The sequence below is a fragment of the Rattus norvegicus genome, chromosome 16 (assembly GCF_021556685.1).
Source record: "Rattus norvegicus strain SHRSP/BbbUtx chromosome 16, alternate assembly SHRSP_T2T, whole genome shotgun sequence".
Classification (NCBI taxonomy): Eukaryota; Metazoa; Chordata; class Mammalia; order Rodentia; family Muridae; genus Rattus; species Rattus norvegicus.
This window is the reverse complement of record NC_141549.1, coordinates 58,940,783-58,952,938: the sequence shown is the minus strand read 5'-3', so window position 1 is coordinate 58,952,938 and position 12,156 is coordinate 58,940,783. Positions and strand designations below refer to the sequence as shown.

At 41.1% G+C, this 12,156-nt stretch overlaps 1 protein-coding gene and 1 non-coding gene across 1 annotated transcript; one reads left to right on the top strand and one right to left on the bottom strand.

Moving 5' to 3' along the window:
• Erich1 (glutamate-rich 1) overlaps positions 1–12,156 on the bottom strand; it is a gene marked incomplete at its 5' end in the record, with an annotated part of 52,793,804 nt that overhangs the window by 24,711,425 nt on the left and 28,070,223 nt on the right.
• LOC148000575 (U4 spliceosomal RNA) lies at positions 10,595–10,728 on the top strand. Its single transcript, XR_015640598.1, has one exon. It is a non-coding gene; the product is annotated as a U4 spliceosomal RNA (small nuclear RNA).

Below are 12,156 nucleotides of genomic sequence, written 5' to 3'. Positions count from 1 at the left end.
CATGCTTGCTGCCTCTGCTTAGTGCTGTCGTCCTGCATTCTCCTCTGCCAGCAGGGCCAGCAGCAAGAGCTGACCAGAACCTCCCATGCTCCCTCTGCTCTCTGCTTCTCTCTACCACTCACAGCTCTGCCCCATCTTTTTTTTTCCCACCAATTATATGATAGCATGTCTTAAAATTATCTTTCCAAGGACATCCAGAGACCACCCCACCTCAGGATCCATCTCATCTGCAGACACAAACCCCCACACTATTGCTGATACCAAGAAGTACTTGCTGACAGGAGCCCGTATGGCTGTTCCCTGCAGGGTTCTACCATCAATCTGACCAATACAGATGCAGGTTTTCACAGCCAACCATTGGACTGAGACCAGGGACCCCAGTGGAAAAGCTATGGGGAGGACTGAAGGAGCTGAAGGGGATTGTAACCCCACAGGAAGAACAATATCAACTAAGTGGATCACCAGAGCTCCCAGAGACTCAACCCCCAGCCAAAGAGTACACATGGAGGGACCCATGGCTCCAGCCACATATGTAGCAGAGGATGGCCTTGTCTGCCATCAGTGGGAGGGATGGCCCTTGGTCCTGTGAAGGCTTGATGCCCCAGCTTAGGGGGATGCTAGAGCAGTGAGGCGGGAGTGGATGAGTGGGTGGAAGAGCACGCTCACAGAGGCGAAGGGGAAGGGGGGAGGGGATGGGTGGTTGTGCAGAGGAAACTGGGAAGGGGGATATTTGAAAGGTAACGAATAAAATGATTGATAAATAAAAAGCATCTTTCCATATTTCCATAAGACCTGCCTTTAAAAAAAATACAGTTGTTTCAGATACTGTGCACTCTGCGGACTCACCCTCTGCCTCCACCACATTGCTGCTTGAAGTCTCTGTGGGTCTCAGGCTCTTAGGCGTGGTTTAGAGGGTCCTTGGGGTATTAGAAATGGCTGCCATATCATCCTGAGTGAGCTAACCCAATCACAGAAAGACACACATGGTATGCACTCATTGATAAATGGCTATTAGCCCAAATGCTTGAATTACCCTAGATGCCTAGAACAGATGAAACTCAAGACGGATGATCAAAATGTGAATGCTTCACTCCTTCTTTAAAAGGGGAACAAGAATACCCTTGGCAGGGAAGGGAGAGGCAAAGATTAAAACAGAGACTGAAGGAACACCCATTCAGAGCCTGCCCCACATGTGGCCCATACATATACAGCCACCCAATTAGACAAGATGGATGAAGCAAAGAAGTGCAGACCGACAGGAGCCGGATGTAGATCGCTCCTGAGAGACACAGCCAGAATACGGCAAATACAGAGGCGAATGCCAGCAGCAAACCACTGAACTGAGAATAGGTCCCCTGTTGAAGGAATCAGAGAAAGAACTGGAAGAGCTTGAAGGGGCTCGAGACCCCATATGTACAACAATGCCAAGCAACCAGAGCTTCCAGGGACTAAGCCACTAACTAAAGACTATAGATGGACTGACCCTGGACTCTGACCTCATAGGTAGCAATAAATAGCCTAGTAAGAGCACCAGTGGAAGGGGAAGCCCTTTTTCCTGCCAAAACTGAACCCCCAGTGAATGGGATTGTTGGGGGGAGGGCAGTAATGGGGGGAGGTTGGGGAGGGGAACACCCATAGAGAAGGGGAAGGGGAGGGGTTAGAGGGATGTTGGCCCGGAAACCAGGAAGGGGAATAACAATCGAAATGTAAATAAGAAATACTCAAGTTAATAAAGATGAAAAAAAACTTAAAAAAAAAAGAAATGGCTGCCATAGTCAATCATAATCAGCCTGCTTAATAGTCTTGCCTGTGAATCTACAGTGCTGTGTCTAGTAGGTGAGTTTGCGATTGTACTACAGTGGTCCAGACCTTCCAAAGCTCCCGAAGACGCTGAAAAGAATCTATAGGAGGAGTTGATAGGGAATTTGGGAGCACTCTTGCCCCGGACTCTCTGGCGAGGATTGCTAGTTCAAGCATATGGTAAGTTCTTTGTCTCTACTATGGTGAAATATGGTCTCCTTTTTCTTGTTCAAGGGTATATATAAGCAAGTGCTGTGTTTCCTCATAGCTTAATCATATTTTTATATCATGGTGAAGAAGACATCAGGGTATTATCCAGAATTTATGTGTGAGAAGTCTCAGTGAGCCTGTCGAGTCTAGGAATTTAAGTCTTAGGCACATAGCACCCTGGGAATTATTAAAAGACTTCATTCTGGGAATACAGATTATGAGTTGTATAGAGGTACTGAACATCTATATTGCTTCTATGGTCTTTTACCTGACTTTTTAAAAAAGGTTTCAAAGTGATTTTATCTTTTGTTGGTTTCCTTAATGAGTTGTTTGAAGCCACAGTTTAACCAATGGTATTAGCTACTATTCTATTGCCGTGATAAAACACCATGACCAAGGCAACCTATAAAAAAAGTTTATTTCAGACAGTTAGAGTCTATGATGTTGGAGCCATGACATGGCAGCTGGAATTGGCGGCCGAGAGCTTCCATATTGAACTGCAAGCAGGAAACAGAGAAAGCAAACAAGAATTGGTATCTATTTTTAAACTCTCAACGCCTGCTTCTTGTGACATTCTTCAGCAAGGCCATGTCTCTAAACCTACCCAAACACCATTATCAACTGGGGACTAAATATTCAAATGCCCAAGATTGTTGGGGCCATCAGTGATTCAAACCACTGCACCATTCACAGAGGTCTATGGATTACAAAATGAACATTTGTTGCTATGAACTTTGTAGGTACAAATTAAAAAAGATCCTTACTAGGAGTACTGGAGTTTGTGTTTGTGACACAGAAAGATGTGGTTCTCCATTCTGCTTCTTTCCTCTGGGTGTTCAGAAGCCACTGCTTATCCTGCAGGAAAGGGTGAAGCAGTCTGTCTGGCTGTGAATGTGTGTATGCATGTGTGGGGGTCCTCTCTAAGGATTTCAGTGTCACAGCTCTTTTAGATGGTATTCAGTGAAACCGGTTGTGTGCTTTGTTGGGGGAAAACAAGGTTAGCAAGGGCTGTATAAACCGTGGAGAGTAGAATGGCAGAGACTTACGGTACTCAGAACATCTCATTTGTGGGGAGAGGCATTTCAGGAAGTTGTACTTGTAATTTTGCTAAGGACTGTGTGACATTCCTCAGGTAGAGGATGTGGGGGGTCCTGTTCCCCAGATAAGGTCAGACAGAGAAGAGGAAGCCCTGCTGAAAAAAGGAGTCCTCCATTTTGCATTGAGCTCAGGGAGCTGTCTGGTTATGGTAGACTGCGACCTTAATAGCAGGGTTTCCCAACAAAAGGGGAGGTTTTCTTCTAGAAAGAAAAAGAGAAGGTGTCAGATAGCTAGATTTGTTAGAGAGAGACAGAGAGACAGAGAGAGACACACACACACACAGAGTGACAGAGAGAAAGACACAGTGAGAGAGAGAGAGAGACAGAGACAGAGAGAGAGACACAGAGAGAGACAGAGAGAGAGAGACAGAGAGAGAACAAAATAATTGAAGTGGGAAATTATAATTAATTCTTACTCTTCATGCTTCTTTCTGTTAGTTTTGTTTCTTGGCAGGGGAATGAGATCTAATTCCATGACAAAGTTCTCCTCATACTTATTCTCCCAGTGAGCCTTGTAATTAGGAAAAAATTCAAAACGTGTCCTTCCTTGCTATGTTTTTGTTGTATTATAAATATATTCTCGGATCCTGTCAGTTTGAATGCAAAGCTGATATTCAGCCTACGTTTACGAGATGAAACGGTCTGTCTTTCAAATTTGCCTCTGTTGTCTCTGTCCCTCACCAGATATCATGATTAACTCAGCCCGAGTGGATGAAAGGTTTATTGCGCCCACAAGAAAGCAAGTGTTGCTTTCCTACAGATGAATAGGAACTGCTGAGGGATAGGACCCCAGAACCAACTTTTTATCTCGAGTTCCTTGGAGAGCCGTGGTGCTAAGAGATATTACCCATCTTTCTCCTAGATATTTTAAAGGTCTCTTGGTCTCCCATGTGCTGGAAGGTGAGAGGGGATTTAGAGTCTTTTTGAGAATGATTCCCCACATTACTGTGGTTTTCTATTCCTAACCAAAAATGCTTTCTCAACATCTGTGACACAGTGTTTCTCTTTTTTGTTCTCTAAGGTAATAATACAAGGTAATCTCTCTCAATAAACAGACTAGTTAAGCATACGGTAAATATGTCTACCTTTAAGAACATAAGGTAAATATGTTTACATTTAGTTCTAAGGAACGAACACAATTATTTACATTTAACTTGGAGGGATTAAATTATTCATCTTCTGTTTTCTTCTTTGCTTTTCAAAGAGACATGTAGCTATGTATTTAGTTAGACTAGGAGCAGGGTGTTGTGAGGCTGCCTATAGCCCTTGCATTGGGAAGACAGAGGCAGGAGGATGACTGAAAGTTTGAAGTCAGCCTGGTCTAAATAGGGTGTTTTAGGCTAGCGTGTTATAGCCATAGTGACACTGTTTTCTGTTTTCTTTTTTTAAAGTTCCTTTGCTTCCCAAGACTGGAGAAAGAACCTGACCTTGCAGAACTGCAGCCTGATAATTGGTTAGAACTGAGAGCTTTAGTTGTTTCTCTCCAGGACCTATCTGTGGTAGAGTGAATCACTGCTTCTTTTTGATGCTACCGAGGATAAAATACACTCTCCATTCTGGGTTCTTTTGGTGGAAGAAGCCTTCTAAATTATGGCATGTAAACTAGATGGGAGGTTTCCTTTTTGCCTGTTATTAATTGTTCTGTTCTCAAGGTAACGTTGCATGTGGTACAAAGTAACCCCCGGTAACTAAAGAAGTTAATTATGTTTATAGTTGCTTGACCTCCATTGACCTTTGGAGAGAAACATTACCAATGTGTGATACCACTGCCCTCCATTTCCTGTTCTGGGAGGATCTTGTCCCATTTTCTTCCAGACTAAGTAACTGAGGGATCAGAACTCTGACCCAGGTTGCCAAATCCTACCTTCCTTCAAGGGATTACAGTTGTGAATTAAAAGTTCCTGGGTTTGCTGCATCGATCCTGCAGAGAAATGGCAGGCACCAGGGCAACCCTTCTCAGGGCTGTCTGGCTGTTGGGTTGCTTACTCACCAGGTGTAGAAACCTCCGGAAGACTCAAAACCTTCTCACCCTCGTGATTTATTTTTTAAACGCTACAGACGCGGTCAGCAAGGATAAAGGAGCAAGGAAGGATGCTATTTTGAAATTCATCATAAAAACCCTCCGAGTATGTGAAGATGGGTTGGAATGTGCTAAGGAAAGCTAAGAAAGCAGATTTGTGAGCACACCAGCATGCGGCTTGTGCACCGGCTCTGGGTTACAGAGCCGAGAAGATGCTGACAGGTCCTTCTCCTTAGCGGCGACGGCAAGGGTTCTATGTCTCCCCTTTCATATATCATTTTTAAGCCATCGTTAAGATGGGAAAATTCTCTAAAGAATTATGTGTGATGTAGCGTATACTCTCTCTTGTTATCAGTTCCACTGATAAGGACAGATTTTCAGAGGTCTCCTTTCACAGGGCAGATTCCTCATATCAGGCTAGATGGGGCAATGGCCACATTTTTGGACATAATGGTCTATGACAGATAGACCAAAACAATTCGTTTTTAGCAAAGCAGATGTCTATAAATCTGCTTAGTTGGTCATCCAAAGTGATGACATTCAAGATATAGTTGATATGCTGTTTATCTTAAAGAAACATTTGGAAATTAATTCTTCAGCGCCATGCAATATTTTATCTTCTCGGTTTAATAATATCCAAATGTGCTTATGGGAAGCAAAAAACACATGTGTGTTTCTTCATAAATCAGCCAGTTAGCTTTGAAAATAGAATGTATTTCAAATACACAGCAGAGGCCCCCCATATGCCATTATTGTAGAAGTATGGGGCTTGGAGATGTCTTTGCTGTGGTTTTGGATTTTTTTCTTTTTATAGGCTTCACTGTCTTCACAGGAAAGACAGGAATATCCCACAGAAGTCTCTGGTTAGGAGCCAGCATCCTTTCTCTTATATTACTTTAGATCCCATTGTTTTTATCTGATATTCGGAATGGAGCTCACTCAGTTCCTACTATCATGTTAAAATTATCAGACAATACCTCAAGCACACCTTCCCTTTGATTTTTAGGTGACTCTGCTGGCGGGGGAACTGGCATTTCTAAACTGACTTTGCAAGAATTGTGAAGATACTGCATTTTGTGTTCTGTGTGTAGGATTTATGATAAAATTATGTGAGACCTTTACATTTGTGGAAAATAAAACATGCAACTTGGAAGCTATTTCAAAACACGCATCGAATCCATCACTTTGTCCTGACAACTTTATCTTTAATATTTCTCATATTTCTTCATTATTTATTTATTTTATTTTTATTTTTATCTCCAGTTCGGATCACTATCATTCCTTCTCTGACTAGTGGAATACCATCCCTTCCCCCTGCTGAGGAGTAGTTCATGACCCAGGAAACACTCCACATACAAAAACAGAAGATGCAGCTGGGTGGCGGTGGCACCCACCTTTAATCCTAACACCCAGGAGGCAGAAGCAGGCAGATCTCTGAGTTCAAGGCCAGCCTGGTCTAAAGAGCAAGTTCCAGGACAGCCAGGGTTACACAGAGAAAAACCATTAAAAAAAAAAGAAGAAGAAGAAGAGAGAAAGAAAACAAATTTTTGATTCATATTCAATCTGATCCTGATTAAGGGACTCTAAAATGTGGCAGTGGCAGAATCAGAATTATCACTTTTAATCAACACTTTTTAATGTTTCCCAAATGTTCTATAAAATGCATGGGTCTCTTGTTTTTTTCTTTTAGGCTAATTCAGTTGAAAAGCTAACATGAAAATAAATATCTAAAATATTGTTGGTGCCTGGGGATCATCTCACAAACTACTTAGATGCTCATCTCAGTCGAACTGATCAACCAGGGACACACACAGTCCAGACTCAGGAGCTGAGCTGTGACCCCTAACTAGAATCCTATAGAGCTTTTAAGGCCTGAGATCCACAAATACTTGTGCCAAGTTATTTCACCAATGAAGATTTAGGGATGGGGATTTCCTTAGGAACATGTCTTTGTTGTATATTCATCCTGCTCCCATTGGTTGGGATAGTCAATGGCGGCAGGGGACTTGCCTAGCCTAACATTCATGTCTTAATTTGTCAACCAGGATGTCAGTTACCCATGTACATGTCTCTTTCTGCCAAGCAGGATGTCAGTTCCCAGGGAGGTCTTGGGAACTTAAACTTTCCTCAACCCCTACTCAAAAACTCCAAATAGCATCTTAGATTGGTGCAGATGATTTTCTTAAGTTGGGGGCCCCCACAGGGGCAGCTAATAAAAGCAAAATCCATAAAAGCTTATATAATAGGTATAGGAAGTGCTGTCTGCAGGATGGTTTGGGTCCAGGCTTATTGTGGCTAACAGTACAAAGCAGTTCTTACTGGCTTATACAATGATTGGGTATCCAAGAACACTGAGGCTCAGAGCATAACAGAATATGTAATCAACTCAAGCATGAGAAAGTTTCTTTATGACATTAGTAACAGCACAAAATGACTTGGTAGATAGGCAACAGCTATCTAGGCCTTAACATTTTATCTAGGCTTTAACAAATATATTGTAGAAATTATTTGACTATAAAGTCAATATTGTCTTAGTTAGGGTTTTACTGTTGTGAACAGATACCATGACCAAGACAACTCTTATAAGGACAGCATTTAATTGGGGCTGGCTTATAGGTTCAGAGGTTCAGTCCAGTATCATCAAGGCAGGAACATAGTAGCATCCAGGCAGGCATGGTCCAGGAGGAGCTGAGAGTTCTACATCTTGATCTGATGGCTACTAGCAGAATACTCACTTCCAGGCAGCTAGGATGAGGGTCTTAAGACCCACACCCATAGTGACACACCTACTCCAACAAGGTCACACCTTCTAATAGTGCCATTACCTGGACTGATCATATACAAACCATCATAAACATATTGATGCGTATAGGTTTGGACACCATGTGCATGCAGTACCCATGGGGGATAAGACAGTTGTGAGCTGCCACATAGGTGCTGAGAACCAAACTTTGATCAAGAGCGACAAATGCTCTTAACCACTGAGGTTGGTCTCTGACCCTCCAAATAACTTTAAGGTCACTTATAACTGTTTTTTTTTCCTTTTAAATGAACAAAGACTTGCATGGTTACTATTACTCATGGCCTTGAATAATCTATTCAAGAAAGGTTACTTAGTTCAACTTAATGAAGCCTATGTCATTTGGGTACCAATTGAAACATCACCCTTATATGCTCAGTTGGTCTTTCTCATCAGACCATGGTAGTTTGAGCAGACAAGGCAATCTAGTAAAATTGCTGATGATCAGTCAGGCTTTCCTTCATATGCCCAATTAGAGGAAGGGCCAAACAAAGTTTAAAAATATTTCATTTTGTTATTAATTATGTATATGTGTGGGTATGTGTATATGAGTTGGAGGTAACCCTCAGAGGTTAAAAGATTTCAGGGAATTTTCTGGAGCTATTATAGATATTTGGGATTCTGTGTCAGTGCTGGTAAATAACTTGGATCACCAGTAAGAGCCCTAGGCATGTTTAACCACTGAGCCACCTCTCCAACATTTGTACCTAACATTTTTTTTTTTTGCCTTAGAAATATTTTTATTGGGATACCAAATCCAGGATATAAAAGATGCTTCAAAGGAATTAAGATATGACCACATAAAGCAACATATTTAATCATGAATACGAGGTCAACATGGCAGTTCAAATTTAATCACTATAGCGCATATGACTCTACATTGGTTTGTACCTAACATTTTGCTCTCTCCACATCTATTGAGACACATGTAGGTAAGCCATGTGATAGACAGCTCATCAACTAGAAAGGCAGGCAAAAATAAAATAAATATGGGATCAAACTATACATAATTAAAGAAAAGATTCTAATTACAATGAATTTAATAATACAAAAAATTAACCTTGTTCACTATGTGAATGTTCCCCCATTGGAACAGAAATGCCACATGAATGGAGATTTCCCCATTGTATCTTTAGATGCACATGCACCAGGCTACTTTATTTCTTCCCTCTCTGCTTTGTTTCAGTCACGTGTGGGTTTTCAGTGAAATCAGCTATTCTACTGCTTTGGGGAACTCTAAGACTTATCAGACGCCAGGCAACAGAAACAACACATTTTCCTCTCTTGGCGATGAGTTCATCTCTGTAGAAGCATGACAACTTTCTCCTCAGGTGTCCTGGAGATACAGGTAGGCATGTCCCTGCATGATTGGGCTATTACTTACTAAACACCTTGAATTTATTCCATAATTTTTTCAAGGAAACAAAAAGACTTCTGAAGAAAGAATAAATTCTCATTTGTTTAAATTGTAAAGGCAATTGCAACTAAAAATAAAAAAAATCAATGGAGAGTTTTGGAGTGTGGAATGTTCTGGCCAGTGGGTTTACAGGTGGAAAAAGTCAAAACAGAGACATGGAGAACTGGCTAGTATAATATGACTATATTATAGCTTACAGAGGCAGCTTATCAATCCAGATTTAAGTCTCCTTTTCTCTTTTTGCCCAGTGCACATTTCTCCCTCATTATAATCAATTATATTGCCTTTAGCTCAGCTGTATATTTAAATGATTAATAAATAGCCATTCAATATTTATCTACATTTTATATGCTGAGCACGTTTTATAACATCTACAGTATTATAAAAAAATGAAATATACAATTGATTTTACTCCTTTCCAACCCATTTCCCACCCAATATGATGTTAAAAAGCAAATACAATTGTATTACTCCACCCCTAACATCACCCAGGAGCTTCCTGTGGTGACCTTGTTTTCATGCCTCAAAGACACATGTTCAAGCCCTCCGTGGTGGGTCTCTACTGTTGGGGTTGGTCTGGTGCTGCTCTGTATTCAAATGCTAGATTATGTACCCCAAGATCTGGTTGCCCCAAGAGGAGCTAATTCTCACCTATACCAGCTTTTGTTGTGCAAACCTTGCTCCCCAAGTTAATTTGGTCAATAAAAGAGCTAAAGCCTGGGCAGTAGAGTGAGGAAGGCGGGACTTCCTGGGAGGGAAAGAGAAAGGTCCCTTTGCCAGGAGACAGGAGAGGAGCCAGATGTGATTTAGGGCCTGGTATACCTAGCCATGCGGCTGAATGGGGCTAGGTGGTTGGGTTAACTTAGATGAGCTAGGAAAGAGTCTGCCTAGCTAAGTTTTGAAATATTAAAAGGTCTTTGTGTGGTTATTTGGGAGAACTAGCTGGGTAAGGAATAACTGTTGCTGCAATGCTTTTCTGTAGTAATTAATATAAAAGGAGTATTAGTATTCTTTTTACATCATGTTGGGTATCTATGAATGTGAGCTTTGGGGAAATAGAATCTCTGTAGATGTAGTCAAGGCAAAATGAGACTCTCCTGGAGTATAGAGAGCCCTAATGCCATAACTAGTGATTTTATAAAAGAGACATTTGAGCTGGGCAGTAGTACTATACCCCTTTAATCCCAGCACGTGTTAAGTCAAGCCTGGTCTACAGAGTGAGTTCCAGGACAGCCAGGGTCACACAGAGAAGCCCTGTCTTGAAAAATTGTAGCCAAGGTTTATCCATGGTGTGATTATTGCTAATTGAAAACTTTCCCAATACCCAGCCATGATGATTTGCAATATAGTCTACATTGTCAGTGTTTGACAGTCTCTACAGAGACTGAAGAAAGAAAAGAACCAAAACCAACCAACCGGAAAAAAAAGGAGGCATTAATGGGGAGAGTGTGTATAATGAAATCAGAGATCAGAGTCATCTGCCAGGAACTCCAGGGATGACCAGCAAGCAGCAGCAGCTAGGAGAGGGACATGAGGCAGCTTCTCTCCAGATTTCTGAATGCGCGTCTCAGACTTCTGGCTTCCAGATCATAAGAGGATGGATTTCTGTTCTATTGAGGTTCTTTGTCACGGTGACCCTAGGAATCAATTGCATGGATAAGCAGACCCACCAGTGAGAGCTAACATAGACCAGAGAAAATAAGACCCAAGGGTCTTCAGGGGCAAGTCTGAAAGTAAGATGAAAGACATCACAAATCAAATAGTCCTTACTTATAATTAGTATAAAAATCAAAGATCATTAGTTTGGCTCTTTATGTCTATTGATCTTGTTTGCTAGCTTCCTGTGTTTCTATTGTTTCCACTGACCTTTTTAAAAGCTCGCCGAACAAGACAAGCTCTTGTCTGACTCAGGGATTTCATGTACACCAATTCCTTTGACTCGGGCAAACTCTTTCACCTGCGCTTTCCTTGAAGAGCTGCTACTGATCTGTCAGGCTCAGTGAAAGGTTGCATCCTAATGGTCGAGCTTACATCCATGAGGTTCCTAAGCTATCATTCTTGGTTGAATCTCAACTTTGTTTATCTTCCACTGCATTTATTCACAGATCAGGAAGTAATATGTATGTTATTTATATAATTTTTCATTATCTGTTTTTTTTCTCTAGATTACATGTCCCATTAGGCAGTGACCATGTATTTTTGTCTTTTGCTAGCTAGCAGCATAACATTTTTTGATCGAGTGAAGACATATTTTTAGACCTTTAAGTACATGGATGTGTACAAAAATAAAAACATACACTTTTCAAATTATTTTTGTAACAGGGTCAGAATATTGAATAAATTATTTCCATAATTTTTACGTAAGTAGATATCCTGTTAGATTGTCTTGATGCCACAGCATTAAGAAAGCAGCTACTCTTTATTTGCTTTGAATACTAAAAAATTAAAGTATAATTATTTAGAAGTCTTATTTTTATTTTATACATGATTGCCTGTATGGGTGTATATGTACCATGTAATCATGTGCATGAATTGTAACCCCAGAGGCCAGAAGAGGCTGTCAGATCCTCTAGAACCAGAGTTAAAGATGAGTGTCAGCCACCATGTGGGAACCAAACCTGGGTTCTCTGGAAAAACAGCGAGTGCACTTAACCATGGACCCATCTCTCCACCCCCTTAATACAATTTAAAGTATTTTTTTGAGAATGTTATTCATGTATAAAATGTATTTTGATCATATTCACTCCCATTACTCTTCCTAAACCCTCCCAGGTTTACCTCCACTACACTCCTCCAACTTTGTGTCCTCATT